Source organism: Brassica napus, chromosome C3, assembly GCF_020379485.1.
Source record: "Brassica napus cultivar Da-Ae chromosome C3, Da-Ae, whole genome shotgun sequence".
Classification (NCBI taxonomy): Eukaryota; Viridiplantae; Streptophyta; class Magnoliopsida; order Brassicales; family Brassicaceae; genus Brassica; species Brassica napus.
This window is the reverse complement of record NC_063446.1, coordinates 66622880-66644387: the sequence shown is the minus strand read 5'-3', so window position 1 is coordinate 66644387 and position 21508 is coordinate 66622880. Positions and strand designations below refer to the sequence as shown.

Here is a 21508-nt window from a genome sequence, read left to right as displayed (position 1 = left end):
ACCAGTTATTGTGACACCGTACAACTTACGGCCGAGCTTGTGCATGCGACGAGAGTTTTTGTTTCTCTCAATTCTCGTCCCCGGGGCCAGATCATCCTAAAAGATCACTAGATGTGTTTCTTCAACCACTGATATATGAGTTGCAACAACTATGGGCGCATGGTTTTGAGACATACGATGTTTCGTGCAAAGAAAACTTTCAGATGCGGACAGTACTTATGTGGACAATAAGTGACTTTCCAGCATATGATATGTTATCTGGATGGACAACACATGGGAGGCTATCATGTCCATATTGTCAAGATGACACATATGCTTTCCAACTAAAGAACGGAAGGAAAACGTGTTGGTTTGACTGTCACAGACGATTTCTACCATCTGATCATCCATACCGCAGGAGTAAGACTTCGTTTACGAAGAACAAGCAGGTGTTTGATGGTCCACCTGAGGAAGTTAGTGGGAAAGATTTGTTGAAGCAGTTTAGGTATTTTGATGCAGAAAGGACGCCAGATTTAGGTGGACATGAAAACATTTGAGTCAGTGCGGTTGGAGAGCTACATAACTGGCACAAAAAGAGTATTTTCTGGGATCTGCCATATTGGGAGAGTCATCTATTGCGGCATAATTTAGATGTCATGCATATTGAGAAGAACTTCTTCGACAATCTGATGAACAAAGTCCTTAACATCCAAGGTAAAACGAAGGATAATTTGAAGTCAAGGTTGGATTTAGTCGATATCTGTGATCGTTCTGAACTTCACGTTGATGAGAACGGTACGACCCCTTTTCCCATTTATCGGCTGGATGGTGCTAGAAAAGAAGAGTTCTTTGATTGGATTACAGATAAAGTAAAATTTCATGACGGATATGCATCAAATTTGGGGAACTGCGTTGATAGAAGCGAAAGAAAGTTTACTGGCTTGAAGAGTCATGATTGTCATGTAATTATGCAGCGCCTCCTTTCGTTTGCTTTTTCAGCATTATTGCCACGTAATGTTTATGAAGCAATTGAAGGTATCTTATATTTTTACAATTTAATTTATTTTTATATTTAACAATTATGCTTATATAAACTTAATACTTATGAAAATTATGTCTTTTATCTATGTAGGGATAAGTGTTTTCTTCCGCGACTTATGCAGCAGAGTAGTGACTGAAGAGGGTATTAATAATTTGAAGACAAACGCACCAGTCAGCATGTGCAACCTTGAGAAGATATTTCCTCCATCATTCTTTGATGTAATGGAACATCTTGCTATTCATCTTGCAAGAGAATTTGAATTTGGTGGTCCTGTGCAGTACAGATGGATGTATATTTTTGAGCGTTATATGCATCATCTGAAAAAGATGGTCAAAAATCAAAGCAGGGTGGAAGGATCTATAGTGGCACAGGTGATCAATGAAGAAACTGCAATCTTTGCTGAAAATTATTTTCCACCAGAAGTGCATACAAAATACCGAAGACCTGCTCGGCATGATGACAGAGGGGAGAGAGCAACATATCATGTTACTGTCCCAAGCATGTTCAAGGAAATAGGACGACTTAGTGGAAAATTCACGAAGCGGAGACTTACGGACACTGAGCACGCTCATTTGCAAACATATTTGCTCACCAACTGTGAAGATGTTCTACAATATGAGAGGTAAAAATATTTATTCATTTATTGTTAGATTAATATTCAATAAATTTATTTCATATTGATAATATTTTTGTATATAGTGTATATATGGCGGAGTTGCGTATGACTCACAGGCATGCAACAGAAGATGAGCTTCAACAACTTAGAGATAACTGATTTGCTGCGTGGCTTCGTAGATATGTGAGTCATATATATCATATTACACTATGAAAATGAGTAGTTTAAATTTAATATAAACTAATTAACTTTTCAATCATATATGTTTTTAATTTATAGGTGAATGATGGTTTGGCCAGAGGTCTTGTGTTCGATGATTGGATACGCGAATTTGTGCCGAAACCAAACTATGTGGTCAAATCATATCCAAAATTTTGTACGCGAGGATATGCATTCACAAGGAAAAGTCATTCTAAGACAACATATGATGCTGGTGTTTCATCTTCTTCCGGTGACGATGTCTACTACGGCAACATAAAAGAAATATTGGAAATCCAATTTCCTGGAATGGTTGGATTGCGTTGTGTAGTATTCTATTGTGATTGGTATGACACCATCCCAGATAGAGGAGTGAAGATTGTTGCGTTTGGTGTTACATCAGTTCATTCGCGGTGGAAACTTCAATATTATGATCCCTTCATTCTTGGTTCGCAAGCTGATCAGGTATGTCAATCTATTCATAATTCTTTACCAATATAATTAATTAATGTTATATATTTTACTAATACGTGTATAATTGATATGTATAGGTGTGCTACATCAGTTACCCTCGGGTGACGTACAGAGACGGTCCATGGGTTACTGTAACGCAAATCAACCCAAGAGGACGAGTGGATGGAACTTCTGATGATGATGAACCATTGCAACCAGAGTCTACCAGCAACGCCCAGGCAGTTGAAGATTTGGCAAATGTTGAACTCGTTGAGAATTTGACTATGTTTGGACTTGATGTTGTTGTACATTCGGAGCCAGAAGCCGAGGTTGGGGAGTTTGATGAAGATAAAGAAGATTCTGATTAGTTTTTTTTTTTATTGGTCCGTCGGAAATCCCTCGCAACATACCGACGACATAGCGACGACCAAGGGTTTCATTGAAGTTTGGAAATGTCGTCGGTAATTCGTCGGAATATACTGACGACATTCCGATGAACTTATTGATGTCTCGAGTTTTAACCCGATTATCTAACTGCAAGTGCACAGTAAAGTACGCAGTAGTAATACGGGATCGAATCCACAGGGACCGATGATCACACGTAGAGTTGCAGACAAGTTAATAGCTACAGTGAATCAAGATATATTTTTGATGGTTTTTGTTTAATTTTCTCTAGTGTCACAAAGCATAAACAAGCATGTAAAAAGATGATTTAAACGAATTGAAAACTATTTTAAAACAAACGTTGGGCATTGGGAATTCCCAGGGATTTCTTTTTAATCAAGATACAATTAATGGCAGACACAGGGATATATTAAGAACCGTCTAGAACTCAAACACGATATTAGAATTAACCTACTTCCGTAGCGCTAATTCTCTATGTTATAGAAATCTCCACACTAACTTCCGCTGAGTTTCAATTTCTAAACAAGCATTAAGAACAGGTTCAATATGTTCACAAAGCGCAATAACATCAACTTCCGAGGGTTAAGGACACTTTGCTCATCTAAAGTATTTTCGGAAGTTCAAACAATCACTTTCGGTGCATCAAACAATCTGAAATCATGAACTAAGTGATCAATTCAGTTCAAGCAGTAAGAAACCCATTAGATGAAGAACCAAAACGTAATCCCTTAGTCTACACACGTTTTATGAATCAAAACATCAAGAAATCCCCTATGAGAACCCCTAAACCCAACTAGATGACTACTCACACATAACTAAACAAGAACAAAACGATTTTGATGAAGAAAACATGATAAGATTGTATTAAAACAGAGTAAAAGTTCAGAAGATCTTCTCCAAATGGTTTTGAGATGAACTCCTTCACAAATCTTCACAAATCACACAAAAGATGAACAAAAACTCTCAAATCTCTCTCTAGAACTTGTAAATCTCCTTCTTGGTCGCCCCTGGTCTTTTCTGAGTCTCAAAGGTCGAGTTCCTTTTTTGAATTATTGAGGGGAGTGGGTAAAAAGGAGTGAAAAGCTCGTGTGTGCGTGTGGAGCCCGTAGCGCCTGAGATCGGTCGATCCACATGGCCCGGATCGGTCGATCTCGTGTATGAAAGCCTAGGATCGGTCGATCCACATATCCCGGATCGGTCGATCTAGTGCTCTGTGCGATCAATACTTCATTCGGTCCATTGTTCGGTCCATCTTGCTTCTGAATAAATCCCGAATGCGTTCTTTTCTTTCAAGCTATCTAGTAACCTGCATATTACACTTAAGAACACCAAAACGCATCAAATAGACCAAAACATTAATTAAAACCGACCATTTAATTGCTCCAAAACGAGTTTAAAACCGTTAAAAACACGGAATATCAACTCCCCCAGACTTGAATCTTTGCTTGTCCTCAAGTGAAGCGGATTAAAATTTGGGAGCTCACTAACCCTCAGTAGACCTTACCTTGTGATTTCGCTAACCACTTAAATCAGAGACTGTCAAGGCTTTCATTCCAAATCCCCACCAAGACCGCGCAAACCTTTCCATATTTCAGACCTGCAAGTCTCAGTTTCAAGTAATCAACTCTTTACATTCATTAAAAAGGGCGTGACCTTTCCACCAAAGATATCTCCATCAGGTATAACGGGCTTGGTGTTTGGGAGGCTGTTTTAGTGTTTAATTAGGTGAGGCTCAAGTGTTTGTGGGTATCAGCGATAACAAAAAAAATGCAAAACATTATGCAAAATCGCTGGAGAGACCGAGTATATTGATAACCATGTTTTCGAACTGCTCAAGTCTCAAATGATCAAAAACCAACAAATCTCAAACTCTAACCCCAAATTTAAACAAAGCATCATCTCTAGTACATAAAATAAAAATAAAATGTCTAAATCAAATATACTGAATGAGATATAAACATGAATAAATTTTTTTTTTTTTTTTTTTTTTTTTTTTTTTTTTTTTTTTTAGGAAAACTTATACAAACCGGAATCGAATATATACACTGCGATGCAATCACACACTTACAACACCCAATTTTTCTATTTACACCTCTAGACACACAGGTCCGTGTCTAACCACCTAAATGTTCCGATCCTACCTAAGCAGTCGGATGAACCATGTCTACCCTAATCTCTCCATTGTTTTTGCACATGTATGCACATATGATCAGTGTGTAAGAATGCATGGAGATGAAATAAAAGGGTAAGGTGTAGGTGAGGTACCAAACTATTGATGAGTCTGGCCATTCAGGATTATTAAAGAGTGGTAGAATGTGGTAAAGAAAATCCTGAATGTGTATATGGTGTACCGTTTCCTGATGTTGATTCCTGGTCAAAAGAAATTAAATTCATTAATGGTCAAAAATAGTTGAGTCGACTACAATTCACCGAGACTTGATAAAAGATTTAAGGAGAGGTTGTTTGGTCAAGTGGTTCCTCGGTTTGTCTGCGCTAACAGTCCTGAAAAATGGTCAATATGAAATGTAAAGCACAACACACAAGGAAGTAGTCTAATAATCATCACAGGGTCTGAGAAAAATACGTAGAGAGTTTTTAAAACACAAAGAAAATAAAAGAAATAAAAGCAATATGGTACATAAGTAGCATCCTCCCCCAGACTTACTTCACACCGTCTCGGTGTGAAAATAATTCCAAGAGAGATTACCGATCAGGCGTTGCGGTCAGTACGCCTCTTGGAGCGCCTCTCCAAGGCTCCATCATCATCAGAGTCCTCCGCTGCCTCAGGTCCAGCAGCGGTGCCGTGGGCGCCTTAGATCGACCGATCCATAGGCGTTGGATCGACCGATCTCTGCCTGATCGTGATACATGCCTGAAAATCATCTAAAAAACACATCCAAAAATCAATTCACACCAAAAAAAAAAACATAATCACAAAAGAGAAAGAAAATCAAACCATGTGGGTTGCCTCCCACTCAGCGCTTGTTTAAAGTCGCGAGCCTGACTATTTTGTTGTCCTTAGGCGAGATCAGGTTCCGATAAAGGAATATTGGTTCCTTCTTCGGGTTTTGCATCTGTGAAGTAAGGTTTTAGCCTCTGCCCATTGACGGTGAATTTCCTCCCATTGTCTTCCAAGACAACAGCTCCATAAGGTCTAACCTCTGTGATGGTGAAGGGTCCGGACCAACGAGACTTAAGCTTTCCAGGAAATAGCTTGAGTCTAGAGTTGAACAGAAGGACTTTGTCTCCAGCAGCGAAGTCTCTCGGGATTATCTTTCTGTCATGCCATGCCTTAGTTCTTTCCTTGTAGATTTTGGTGTTCTCATAGGCGTTCAACCGAATCTCGTCCAGCTCGTTCAACTGAACCATCCTCCTTTCTGCTGCGGTTTTAATGTCGAAGTTCATCAACTTCGTTGCCCAAAAACCACTGTACTCCAATTCCACAGGTAGGTGACAAGACTTTCCATAGACCAGATTAAAAGGAGTGGTGCCCAAGGGAGTCTTGTAGGCGGTTCTATACGCCCATAAGGCGTCATCAAGCTTCACAGCCCAGTCTTTCCTTGTTTTGCCTACAGCCTTCTCCAAAATCCCCTTAATTTCTCGGTTCGATATTTCAACCTGCCCACTTGTCTGAGGATGATAAGGTGTAGCTACCTTATGCTTTACTCCATGTTTCTTCAGCAGTTTATCGAACGTCTTGTTGATGAAGTGAGAGCCTCCATCACTAATAACCACTCTCGGGATCCCGAATCTTGGAAAAATGACTGTCTTGAACATTTTCTTGACAACACTAGAGTCATTTGTCTTGCTGGCTACTGCTTCCACCCACTTGGAGACATAATCAACCGCAACCAGGATGTACTCATTTCCATAAGAAGATGGGAAAGGGCCCATAAAATCAATTCCCCATACATCAAAAACTTCAACTTCAAGGATGAAATTTTGGGGCATCTCATTTCTCTTACTGATGTTACCCTTCCGCTGACATGCATCACACTTTGAGACAAACTCATGGGCGTCTCTGAAAAGTGTAGGCCACCAGTAACCAGCCTGCAGGACCTTAGAAACCGTCTTGAATGTTGCAAAATGGCCTGCGTATTCTGAACTGTGGCAGTGGAAAAGAATCCCTTGCATCTCATTCTCCAGAACGCATCTCCTGAATAAACCATCTGAGCATCTCTTGTAGAGGAAGGGATCATCCCAGTAATAGTGGTTCACATCTCTCATGAACTTCTTCCTCTCATATCCCTTCAGGTTCGGTGGTTCAATTCCAGCACATAGGTAGTTTGCAAAGTCTGCAAACCATGGGAGATCATCCTGAATTTGTCTCATGGCACAGCAATCAGCCTGATCCAAATACTCATCCTCCAGCAAGGTGATCACATAGACATTCTCCTCGGGTAATGTATCATCCAGTGGTGTTTCAGCTTCCACTCTCATTCGGGAAAGATGATCTGCCACTCCATTTTCTGCTCCTCTCTTGTCTCTGATCTCAATATCAAACTCCTGTAGGAGTAAGATCCACCTTAAGAGTCTCGGTTTAGCATCTTTTTTCGTCATCAGGTACTTCAAGGCTGCATGATCTGTGTGCACAATTACTTTCGAGCCCACCAAATAGGACCTGAACTTCTCGAAAGCATAAACTACTGCCAGCAACTCCTTCTCAGTGGTAGCATACTTGATTTGAGCATCATCAAGCGTTCGGCTGGCATAATAGATCACATGGAGTTTCTTGTCTTTTCTCTGCCCCAAAACAGCTCCAATCGCGTAATCACTTGCGTCACACATTATTTCAAATGGCAAGTCCCAATCTGGTGGCTGCACAATGGGAGCACTGACTAGAGACTTCTTGAGAATCTGAAACGCAGCGAGGCAGTCAGCATCAAAAACAAACTTCGCTTCTTTGCACAGCAGACGGGTGAGTGGCCTCGCTATCATAGAGAAGTCTTTGATAAACCTCCTGTAGAAACCGGCATGTCCCAGAAAACTCCGAATATCCCTCACTGTCCTGGGAGGCTGTAGGCTGGTCATAACTTCAATCTTTGCTTTGTCAACCTCGATACCCTGCTCTGATATCCTGTGACCCAAAACAATGCCATCTTTCACCATGAAATGACACTTCTCCCAATTTAACACCAAGTTCTTCTCCTCACATCTTTCCAGCACCTTGCACAGATTAGCAAGGCAGTCGCTAAATGAAGAACCGTAGACTGAGAAATCGTCCATAAAAACCTCCATAATGTCCTCAATAAGATCAGTAAAGATCGACATCATGCATCTCTGGAAAGTTGCAGGAGCATTGCACAATCCGAAGGGCATTCTCCTGTAGGCAAAAGTACCGTATGGGCAGGTGAATGTTGTCTTCTCTTGGTCGTCTGGATGAATGGGTATCTGAAAGAACCCGGAGTAGCCATCGAGAAAACAGTAGTAGGGGTGGTTGGCTAGTCTTTCCAGCATCTGGTCAATGAAAGGAAGTGGGAAGTGGTCCTTCCTTGTGGCTGAGTTTAGCTTCCTGTAGTCAATGCACATCCTATGCCCTGTGACTGTTCTGGTAGGAATCAGCTCATCCTTCTCATTTGTGATGACAGTGATGCCACCCTTCTTAGGAACCACATGAACCGGGCTCACCCAAGTGCTGTCTGAAATTGGGTAGATCACCCCTGCACTCAACAGCTTTAGAATCTCCTTTTTCACAACTTCCATCAGTTTGGGATTCAGTCTTCGCTGGTGCTCTATGGACGTCTTTGACTCATCCTCCAAGTGAATCTTGTGCATGCAAAGATCTGGAGAAATACCTGTAATATCATCCAAAGAGTACCCCAATGCTTTTCTATACTTTCGCAATTTTGAAAGAAGCAAAGCGGTCTCCACATTATTCAGGTTAGCACAAATAATAACAGGATATGTGGAATTCGGTCCCAAGAATGCATACCTCAGCCCAGCTGGGAGGGCTTTAAGTTCCACCTTTGGAGCATTCTCCTCACTCCAATCTGGTTGGGAGGATGACGGTTTGACGGTTTTATCGGTGCCTGAGTCTTCAAGGCTGACATAGGCGACATGCTTCTCAATCGGTGAGGCTGAATCCAAAATCTCAGAAAATCCAACCACTTCTTGGTTCATGAACCCGAACTCACTCTCCCTTTGGGTCAATGCGACTTGTAGAGGATCATCAGTGTGCAACTCTTCATCCATTTCCTCCACCAGTTCAGTCAATGTATCAACCCAGAAAGTCTGTCCATCAATAGTCGGATTTTTCAGCACCTTCTCCACATTGTATCTCATCGCCATGTCTCCTAGACGTAAGTCTATATGCCCATTCTGTACATCAATCATGGCTCCAGCAGTAGCTAAAAACGGTCTGCCCAAAATGAGAGGATCTTTAGGTTCTTCTTCCAGCTCCAGAACTACAAAATCGGTAAGCACGTATCCCTTTCCAACACCAACAGGGATGTTCTCTAGTACACCGACTGGTCTTCGCACTGATCGGTCAGCAAGGACCAAGGAGATCCTTGTAGGTTTGTAGTTCGTCATGCCTAGCCTCTCAGAGACAGAGAAAGGCATTAGGCTCACTCCTGAACCCAGATCGCAGAGACTCTTCTCAAAAGTAAGTGATCCAATGCGGCATGGTAGAACAAATGCTCCGGGATCTTCACGCTTTTTAGGCATGACATTTTGTAGAACTGCGCTACACTCCTCATTGAGCATCAACACACCCCGCTCTAGGCTCATCTTATCGGTAAGAATCTCCTTCATGTACCTTTTAAGAGAAGGTACCATCTTCACCGCTTCAACAAATGGCAATCTCACATGTAACTCCCCAACAAGGTTCTTTAGCTTCTCGTACTCACGTTCTTTGATCTTCTGCCTTGGTCTGGATGGGTATGGAGCCTTAGGAACATAAGCAGGAGGCGCCACATACACCTCTTCAGGTTCAGAGGAATTTGGCTTCGTCGACACGGGATCGGTCGATCCAGATGGACCGGATCGGTCGATCTCCTTCCCCTTGGATCGGTCGATCTGTTCTTGAGATCGGTCGATCTCTTTCTCTTTCGATTCCTCAATCGTTTTTCCACTCCTAAGTGTTATAGCATTCACAAACTCCTTGGGATTCGTCTCTGACTTCCCTGGTAGAAATCCAGGTGCTGTTCTGCTGCTGGAGGCGGTTTGAGCAACTTGCTTTTCCAAAACTTTCAAATGGGTGTTCAAAGCTTCGAACTTCCCATTAAGCTCTCCATACATGTTATCCACCTTGGTGTTTATCTCTGCAGTGCTATTCTTCTGACCTTCTAGCACCATTTGCAGCATCTTCTTAATTTCGTTATCCTGAGAAGGCTGTGACGAAGAGGCATTTCCTTGATTCTGATAGTTGTTGTACTGCTGCCTTTGCTGAAATCCTGAGTTTCCCGAGTTGTTCCCCTGATATTGATTTCTGTTCTGAAATCCTTGGTTGAACACACTCTGGTTCTGATTCTGGTTCTGCCTGTTTCCTGCCTGAGGGTAGGACTGATGTTGTGGATTCTCCACATTGTTGCTTCGGTAAGACAGATTATTTTGCTGATTTTGATTCCATCCAAGGTTCTGATTGTAGCTCATGTTGTAGTTTCCTTGACCACCAATGTAGTTCACATCAGCTTGCATATCATCTGAATCATCACCAACAGTTTCTTGTGAGGAACGATAGCCTTGCTCCTCCACAAATTTCACAGATTTCTGATCTCTCTTGAGAAGCATCTCAATCTTGGCATTCAGCTCATCTATCTTCTTGGATTCATAACCAACACCCTTCTGGCTGGTGTCAAACCTTGACTTGCGGTTTGCTTTGCTGGATGACAGGTTGTTCAGCAAGGTGTAAGCTTCTTCAACAGTCTTGGTCATGAAATCACCATTACTTGCTGTGTCCATGGCATCTTGACTCTCTTCATGAACTCCATTATAGAAAATGTTCAGCAAACTCACATCAGTGTAGCCATGGTGAGGGCAGTCCTGTGTGTACTCCTTGAAACGCTCCCAAGCCTCATGAAAGCTTTCTGAATCAAGCTGCTGAAAGCTTCCAATTCTGCTTCTCAGATATGTGGACCTTGACTTGGTGAAGAAATGCTGTAGAAAAGCAGCTCTTGTCTCTTCCCATGTAGTAAGAGATCCTGGAGGGATGGACTTTAACCATCTGATAGCTTTATCAGCTAAGGAAAACGGGAACAACCTGCATTTCAAAGCGCCTTGAGGAACTCCATTATGTCTGCTGGTGTCACAGACTCGCTCAAAATGCTCCAAGTGATACATCGGGTCCTCAGACGGGTTTCCATGAAACGGATTTTTCTCCACCAAATTAATGAGACCAGTCTTGATCTCAAAGTCTCTTCTCTCAATGGGAGGTGGGCGAATCCCAGAACGATCGGCATAGAATGCATCTGGTGTATCATAATGTGCAAGCGTCATCCTAGGCATGCCATAGTCTCCAGCCTGTTGTCTTGCAGCTACACCAGCCTGCTGATTATCACCAGCATTGTTGCCTTCTCGTTCATTTACAGGAATTGGATTTTGCGGGTTGTCCTGAAATTGGTCTTCTTGGTGTTCAGCCATTTCAACCTCTTCAGCGGACTCAAGTCTTTTCTTTTTCACTTGTCTCTCTAGGCGGCCGAGCTCTAACTCCAAAGGTATTAAATTCGATGATCCTTTGCTTCTAGTATGAAATCCGCTCATTCACCTGAAAACACAAACAGAAAGAGAAAGACAGAAACATTAGACAAAATAAAGAAAATGCTATAGTCTTAAACTGATCATTAACTCTAGGGTGACCAAATGGTCCCCGGCAACGGCGCCAAAAACTTGATGTCTCGAGTTTTAACCCGATTATCTAACTGCAAGTGCACAGTAAAGTACGCAGTAGTAATACGGGATCGAATCCACAGGGACCGATGATCACACGTAGAGTTGCAGACAAGTTAATAGCTACAGCGAATCAAGATATATTTTTGATGGTTTTTATTTAATTTTCTCTAGTGTCACAAAGCATAAACAAGCATGTAAAAAGATGATTTAAACGATTTGAAAACTATTTTAAAACAAACGTTGGGCATTGGGAATTCTCAGGGATTTCTTTTTAATCAAGATACAATTAATGGCAGACACAGGGATATATTAAGAACCGTCTAGAACTCAAACACGATATTAGAATTAACCTACTTCCGTAGCGCTAATTCTCTATGTTATAGAAATCTCCACACTAACTTCCGCTGAGTTTCAATTTCTAAACAAGCATTAAGAACAGGTTCAATATGTTCACAAAGCGCAATAACATCAACTTCCGAGGGTTAAGGACACTTTGCTCATCTAAAGTATTTTCGGAAGTTCAAACAATCACTTTCGGTGCATCAAACAATCTGAAATCATGAACTAAGTGATCAATTCAGTTCAAGCAGTAAGAAACCCATTAGATGAAGAACCAAAACGTAATCCCTTAGTCTACACACGTTTTATGAATCAAAACATCAAGAAATCCCCTATGAGAACCCCTAAACCCAACTAGATGACTACTCACACATAACTAAACAAGAACAAAACGATTTTGATGAAGAAAACATGATAAGATTGTATTAAAACAGAGTAAAGGTTCAGAAGATCTTCTCCAAATGGTTTTGAGATGAACTCCTTCACAAATCTTCACAAATCACACAAAAGATGAACAAAAACTCTCAAATCTCTCTCTAGAACTTGTAAATCTCCTTCTTGGTCGCCCCTGGTCTTTTCTGAGTCTCAAAGGTCGAGTTCCTTTTTTGAATTATTGAGGGGAGTGGGTAAAAAGGAGTGAAAAGCTCGTGTGTGCGTGTGGAGCCCGTAGCGCCTGAGATCGGTCGATCCACATGGCCCGGATCGGTCGATCTCGTGTATGAAAGCCTAGGATCGGTCGATCCACATATCCCGGATCGGTCGATCTAGTGCTCTGTGCGATCAATACTTCATTCGGTCCATTGTTCGGTCCATCTTGCTTCTGAATAAATCCCGAATGCGTTCTTTTCTTTCAAGCTATCTAGTAACCTGCATATTACACTTAAGAACACCAAAACGCATCAAATAGACCAAAACATTAATTAAAACCGACCATTTAATTGCTCCAAAACGAGTTTAAAACCGTTAAAAACACGGAATATCACTTATTCCGACGAATTACCGACGACATGTGTTTCTAAAAAATTTCAAACATAAAAATCTATAAATTTAGATGCCAAAACTATGAAAATAACACATAATAAGTGTTTAGTATAGTATTAGATCGCAACCGTTCAAATATAACAACTCATTAAAATATTTATGTATGCATATCATTGTTTTCATAACATCTCATATTAACACTCATATACTTATACAATCATATTCATATAATCTTACACTACAAAAAATGTTGTTGTGTAAAATCATGTTATAAAAACATTTTTATTATTAAATCTTTATGCAAATACTATATATATTATCAAAGATTTGGATTTTGCATTTAGAAACTTGTAATCAACACCCTAAACACTAAGTCGTCGGAATTCCGTCGGAAAAGGTCGTCAGTATTCCGTCGGAATATACAGACGGACACACATTCCGTCGGAATTTCAATTTGCCCAGGAGAACCAAACCGCGTGAAAATTTTCGCGAATCGCCAATTGGTATATATTTAATTATACCGACGGAATACTGACGTACCCGTGTCCGTCGGAAACGTTAGATATAATAACCCTTCTTCTTGCCTCTTCGGTATTTCCGCCTCTCTCTCTCTCAAACTTCCTCTCCGCGATTTCTCTCTCTCTCTCACAGTGATTCCGGCCATTCTCGAGCTCCCATCACCGGCGAATCCTCTTCTCACCCTCATATCTCTTCCCCAAACCCCAAATCATATAAGAATCATCCCAAACCTTGTTTATCTCAATTGTTTAGGGTTTTGGAAGTTAGATCTCGGATTTTAGGTTGTTTGATTGAAAATTTTAGGATTGAATGGATAGTTTAGGATAAATAAGTTAGTATTGTTGTTTGGATTGTTGTTTTAGTTTTTTTTTTGAATTATTTTTTGTTTTTGTTAAAATTCAAAACGTTTTACTATTTTTAAAACCTTTTTTGATTTTTAAAAATGTTTTTCAAGTTTCCAGTAATAAACTATGTATAATAAAACGTTTTAAAATTTTTTTAAAAATATTTAACAACATTTTTCTATATTTATAATTTTTTTTATAATTTTGTATACATATATATATATATAAATCATGTATAATAATTTTTTAAAAATTTTTTAAAATTTTTTATAAGTTTCCAGTAATAAACTATGTATAATAAAACGTTTTTAAATTTTTTAAAAATATTTAACAACATTTTTCTATATTTATAAATTTTTTATAATTGTGTATACATATATATATATATATAAATCATGTATAATAAAAAATTTTAAAATTTTTATAATTTTTTATAAGTTTCCAGTAATAAACTATGTATAATAAAAGGTTTAATGGTTTTTTTTAAAATGTTTATAAAACCTTTTGTAAATATATAAATGAAAACATTAAAAATAGAAATGATTTGAAAAGATTTTTGATGTATTAATTTTTTTTTTAGGTCCGAGGATGAACCCCGCCCGCAGCCCGTCTTCGACGTAGTTCGGTGAGCAGTTCCCGTGCATCGGGATCGTCTCACGAACAAAATTCGGTTCCCGCATATATTCCCCCTCCAGCTCCCGCTCCAGCTCCCGCTGCCCCTCCCGGTTCTGCTCAACAAGATCCGGGGGTCATGCCAATTGAACTATTGGTTCAACAACCAGGTCGAGAGCATCTCCCGGTTCTCCAACCCAACCCACGACGAGGACATAGCACTTGGTTAGTATTTTTTTTATTTGTAGTATTATGTTTTTTTCCGTTAATTAACTTGCTAACTTGTATTTTTTTTTAAGGTTCACCAAGTCGAGAAATGGCATTAGCAGGAGCATCAACCAGATGATGTACTCCATGCTCCGTTTTGGATATTCAAAGTGGAGTGTGATCCCTTCCGACGAACGAGAGTTGTGGTTTCGTTAGTTTGCGGTAGTAACTCTTCATTTTTTAAAGTATTTACATTTTTTTTAAATATATTTACTTATTAAATTATGTTTGTCTTGTAGCAAGAGTTCAACTGGCACTCCGATCTCACGGAAATAGTCTGTAAGAAATTCAACGAAAAGGCCATAGACTCTTATACGAAGCAGATGAACGCGTGGAAGACAGTTTGGCCGAAGAACAAGAGGCCACGGTTCATCAACGGGACGGTGTGGGAGCAATTGATAGCTCATTGGGAGAAGGAAGAAACTGCAGAGACGTCTTCTAGGAACTCCAAGAACCGGAAGAGCGATCGTGGCGGGAAAGGTATGTATGTGCACAACCTCGGCACTTGCTCTATGTCTACTAAGGAGGATGAACTTGTAAGTTTTTTATTATTATTTATCTTTATATTTTTTAAATAAATATTTTATATATTCCTTGGCTAATAATGGCGGTTTTTTAGATCGAAGCAAATGACAGTAATCCCGTTGATCGTCTCCAACTCATTAAGTTGGCTCACTCTAACAAGAAGACGGGTCAAATTCAGGACCTCGTGATCAAAGGTGTCGTTGATTTGATTGAAATAGCATCTCAATCTCAGCCTCTCTCTGATGACGGCGATTCTACGGGAGCTTCAACCACTTGTCTCTATTGCAAATAAATGAGATGGTTGAAAAGGTAATTTTTTTTTAATATATTTTTTTATAATGTCGATTACTAACTTGTCCCTATTTACTAACTTTAAATATTTTTATAGGTGGTTCCTAAAAGGAAAGGAGGCCGTTTAGTTGGGTTGGCCCGCCGTGCTTCTTCGTATCCAGCATCTTCTTCGCAAGCTCCGTATGCCGATCCCATGATCCTCGAGGAGCTACATGACAAAGATGAACGGATTGGGGCATTGGAGGAGCAGAACACCACTATCCTTTCTGAGAATGCCACTATCCGTTCGGGGAATGCCACTATCCTTGCTGAGCTGGCATCCCAGAAGAAGTTCAACACCGAGATAATGCAGAAGCTAGATCGTTTGATGTCTTCGAGTTCTTAGTTTTTTCTGCTTTTTAAAACTTTCTGAATGTTTTTTTTTTCTATTTCGGTTTGTATGAATTTTAAACTTTCTGAATGTTTTTTTTCTATTTCGGTTTGTATGAAATTAAATTCTATAATATTATTAGTTTTAAATTTCAGATTTTATTTATTTATTAATTAATTTTTAATATAAAAATATATATAAAAATCCAAAATTAATTTGTTTTTAAAATTGATATATTCCGACGAATTGTGGGCGTCGGAATATACCGACGGACTATGGTTCGTCGGAAAATACCGATGGAGAGGATTCCTCGAAAAATTCCGACGACCCCTTCCGTCTGTATCTTCCGACGAACCATAGTCCGTCGGAATTTTCCGAGGACTACGTTCGTCGGAATAGTCCGAGGAACGTTCTCTGTCGGTATATAGTTTTTCCGATAAACTCTGGTCTCGTGTGTCTGCATCGGAATATCGTCGGAAGTTCGTCAGAATGAAGTTTCTCTGTATTCGTCAGAAAGTCGTCGGAAGGTCTGACGAAATTCCGACGAATACTTTTTTCTGACAAAAAGATACCGACGAATTGGTTCGTCAGAAATTCGTCGGAATCGGTCTATTCCGACCAATTTCTGACGATTTCGGCCATCAGAATCCCCCTGGTTTCTTGTAGTGTTTTTGACTTTTTATTACATCTAGAGACACTTCTTACATGTGACACACTTTGTTGTGGGCCAGCAACAGATTGTGGATAATTTTGCCCTTAATAGAAAGGACAGTTGTGGATAGGTGATTTATAGTAGATACGTGGACAAACTCTCTGTTTTGATTCCATAAAACTATACAACAATACGTGGACATGGACTCATGTTACTAAAATTATACCATAAAACGTGGACACAGACTCTGTTATCTCCAATACAAACACTTGGCTTCTTCAGCTCAATTGATAAATTATCTGCAGTTAAACTTCAATCAAGATGAGAAAGAGATGATATTGTGAGTATGAGCGGAGAGAAAAATCGAAGAAGCGTTTACCTTTTGTCAGAGAGTAATAGATCTTGCATGTTAGAGATTTCTGATCTAAGGAATTTGCGCTTTGTCATGATGTGGATGAATGTAATTTTGATTAGAATTGAATTTAGATCCCGAGATGATGAATGAAATCGAATGAATATTGTCCATATCCACAACTAGTTTATAATTCTGTTAAGATGTTCATGTCCACAACTAATTTATAATTCTGTTATTCACGCTTTCGTGTCCACGTCCACATTTTGTTTACACATTAATATATATAATATATATATGAACATGGATCTTAAAAGATAGAAAATTTTATATATAGTTTATTATGACAATTATTTTGTTTAATATATTTTAGAACTTGAGATAAAAGTAAATAAATACACAAAGTAGAATAAGAAAAATAATAAAATGAAATAAGAAAAGGAGAGAGATTTTGTTTAGTTTAGGGTCATAAGAGTCTTTTTGACAAAAGAAAGTGCGTCTCAAGTTATAAGTGTCTTGTAGTGTAATTTGAATGTGAGAAAGTGCATCTAGATGTAAATTTTTTTTAAGGGGGTCTTATTGGAGTGAGGGTTTGAGAAAATTCTGGGAGTTTTAGATGTAGTGTAATTTGGATAGAATTTGTAGATTTTGATAAGGATTTGGAAGATTTGGAAGTTTTTGGTAAAAATTTAAAAGTATGATTTTGGTTTTCTTTTTCTAAGAGACTGGTGATTTGTAAGATTTTTAAAAAATGTTTTTAAAACAAAATAAAACAAGCTAGGTATACCATAAGTTATCACAACCACAGAAGATCATTTCATTGGCTTCATCTCTCTCTATAAAATTTGTATTTTCCCCTAAAGCTTACATATTTATCTCCTCTTGCTCTCTTTTGACCTTACGGCATGACACAGAAACAAAAATCATACACCCTCTCCTCTTACATGAAAAAAAATCTTGAATGAAGAATTTCTCATGTCATCATCAATGGTCCAACCTTTAATTATTTTACTAGATCCTGACCAGCGCGCCAGCGCGGGTATGAATTTTCAGTTTTTGATTATTTATTTTATTAAATGATGTATTTGTAATATTCGTTCATATTATATTCATTAAGTAAATATATATTTTTTTTTTGCATCTTAAACTATCTATTTTTTTACAAATGTGTGATATCATATAAAAACTATAAAAACGAGTATAGAGTTAATTAGATAATTTTAAAAACATAAATTTTTCTTTCGTGCGCGATATCATATAAATAATGATCCACCCAATTAACAAAAATCATGAATATTTTATGTGTAATTTTTTTTATTTTGACAATTTCCTTAAAACTATATTAAATTTTACATATTTTAATTAGAATATTTTTAATATCTTTACCTTTTTATTTGAAATGCAACTTAATATTTTTTTAACAATTATAACAAAATAATTAAAAAATATTTTTAGAATTTGTATGAAAAATATGAAAATTACGTTTTAAATTAAAATTATCCTAAAATATGATAAGTTTTGATGTAAACGAAAACTCAAATTATGTAAAAAATAATGATATTCAATGATAATAACAATTTTAATTGATTATTTTTTTAAAAAATACATTTACAAAAATATTGTTCGAAAAAAAATTCATTTATCTTTAAAATATAAAATGAAAATATTATAATTAAATAATAAAAAATATAAATAAAAACCATAAATTTAGCAAATGACAATTGAGTTATACTATGCTAAAATTTTCTTTTTAACAATTTATCAAATGACAAATGAGTTATGAGCAAATAATACTATATAATTTTTAAAAACATAGCCATTCTTAAATATTTTTTGAATAAATAATTATTTTTAAATTTAATCAACTGAAAATAATATCCGTACAATTGTGTGAGTCAAATTCTAGTTTTATTGATGCATGTTATATATTAGTGCTGCATGTTTTAGGTAACATTTTAATGATGCACGTTTTTAAAAATCTCCATTATTAAAATTATGGACGTAAGGATAACTCATGAGTTTTTTTGGTTGATTAAATGATATTATGTCCAAATTTATTTAATGATATTTTATTAAGGTAACTGAAAAAGACAAACAATAAAATAGGAAGTTTAAATTCATTTAAGCATATTTCATTAATGTAACTGAAAAGACAAGTAATAAATTAGGCAGTTTTATTCGTTTTAGGATATTTCATAAATGCAACTGAAAAAGACAAGAAAAAAAAGAGTTTAATTAATGAAGTAAAAATATTTTCAAATGAATACTTCTATTTTAATAATATAGATTCATCACTCTCGCTATCTCTTTCCTGCTACAAAACAAATTCCATAAGAATAAAAAATAGAGTAGTTGTATCTCTCTTTTTCTGTGAAAACTTCCTTTTTTGAAACCAACAACAACAAAGCTTGATTCATCTTTTTGAATTTTCGGTTTCTTTCAAAAAAATTCTGGGGACAAATATAAATTGGGTTTTTTTCAGAAAGCAAAACAACTCAGATTCTCCTTTATCCTTCATCAATTTCACGACCACCACCATTAACTATCCAATCCAACACAAACTTCGACCTAGACGGCAAAATCAGTCCAATATTCTCCTAATAATCATGATCATATCGGTCATCTTCTTCATCTCCGGTTTATTCCTGTTTACACCACCGGAAGAGACAAAGGAGATTACTTCGACAAAGGGACTGAAAGTTGTATCTATTGTTCTCCAAGAATAAAAAAAAAAGAAATTAGGTCGAAAGTTAAGAAAAAGAAAACCTGTGAATTTTTTTCAAATACCACCTCACACGATGGAATTTCTGTTCACACAATAACTACAAATCATTTTCAAATACTTCCCAAATACTTTCTGAGATGTTTTATAGATGAAATCCTTCTTTTCCAATAAGGGTGGATTTGATAGAGTTTGTATAAATGATAGATCCAATGTTTTTAAACCCGACCCGGATACTGAACCGGACGACTTACCGGATCGCTGGGTCACTGGGTCGACCGCGGGCGAACCGGGGTCAATAAATGAATTAATTTTATATAATAATAATATATCAGCTATGTAAATAAAAATATAGAAACTAAAGTTTAATATTTTCTAAATTTTTTTATAAACATAAAATAATAGTTTGGCTATCTATATTTTTATGTTTAATAACATTCAGAAAATACTTAACTTTCATTTCTATATTTTTATTTTCATTTGATATACAAAATATCAAAAAATAGTTTAGACTATTTATAATTTTGTCTAACAAGGTAAGAGTTATGACATCTAAAAAAATCAAGACATAAAATTTATAAATATTTAAATGTTTAATGTGAATAATAAATTAAATTTCAAATACAAAATAAACCAAAAGTAAAAAATCATTATAATAAATTATCGGAAATAAATAAACACCAAATCACATCAACTAGTTTTGGTTCTCTCTACCATCGTTCACTTTATTTTCTTCAAGTGACATAGTGAAATCTTCATTAAAATCTAAAAATCACAAATATAAAACTGAAAAGGAAAAACCTAACTTTTTTTTGTCAGTATATAATTTCTTAATTAGAAATTTAGAATATATAATATAATCTAAAAACATAATTAAAATTAAAAAAAGAAGTAAAAATTATTTATTGGTTCAACCAGTGGTTCAACCGGTATCGGGTTCCGGGTTCTACTGGGTTTTTGTGGGTTTTTGCGGGTTTCTAGATATTGGGTTTTTCACAAAACCCAAACCGATTTTGTTCTAGGTTGCCGGGTTTACCGGTTCAACCGCGAGTCCGGGTCGGGTTTCAAAACACTGGATAGATCCAATAAGCAAGGATTTAAGATAACTTTTGTAAATACTAAATCCAATAAGGTGAGATTTGGACAAAAAATAAAATCCTACCAAATAACCAATTTAATAAGTCCCCACTAAATGTTTAGCTGTTTATTTGTTACTTATCTGGTAAGTTAGTAAACGGTACGTCAGTTGATCAGAAAGAAAAAAAAAAAGTAAACGGTACGTCCTAGTCATACAAAGTCTCCGTGCCTAGCAGAATAGTCTCCAACCTTTTTATCAGTGTTTTGAAACCAGGTCCGGACCCGCAGTTGAACCGGTAAACCCGGAAACCCAGAAAAAATTCGGTTTGGATTTTGTGAAAAACTCAATATTTAGAAATCTGCAAAAACCCACAAAAACCCAGTAGAACCCAGAACCCGATACCGGTTGAACCACTGGTTGAACCAATAAATAATTTTTACTTCTTTTTTTAATTTTAATTATGTTTTTAGATTATATTTTATATTCTAAATTTTTAATTAAGAAATTATATACTGACAAAAAAAAAATAAGGTTTTTCCTTTTCAGTTTTATATTTGTGTTTTCAGTTTTATATTTGTGATTTTTAGATTTTAATGAAGATTTCACTATGTCACTTGAAGAAAATAAAGTGAACGATGGTAGAGAAAATCAAAACTAGTTGATGTGATTTGGTGTTTATTTATTTCCGTTATTGATAATTTATTATAATGATTTTTTACTTTTTGTTTATTTTGTATTTGAAATTTAATTTATTATTCACATTAAACATTTAAATATTTATAAATTTTATGTCTTGATTTTTTTAGATGTCATAACTCTTACCTTGTTATACAAAATTATAAATAGTCTAAACTATTTTTTGATATTTTGTATATCAAATGAAAATAAAAATATAGAAATGAAAGTTAAGTATTTTCTGAATGTTATTAAACAT

At 36.9% G+C, this 21508-nt stretch overlaps 1 non-coding gene across 1 annotated transcript; it reads left to right on the top strand.

The window, feature by feature from the left end:
* The first annotated feature begins 10656 nt into the window (after positions 1-10656).
* On the top strand, positions 10657-10763 carry LOC125584765. Its single transcript, XR_007321674.1, has one exon. It is a non-coding gene; the product is annotated as a small nucleolar RNA R71 (small nucleolar RNA).
* The last annotated feature ends 10745 nt before the right edge of the window (positions 10764-21508 follow it).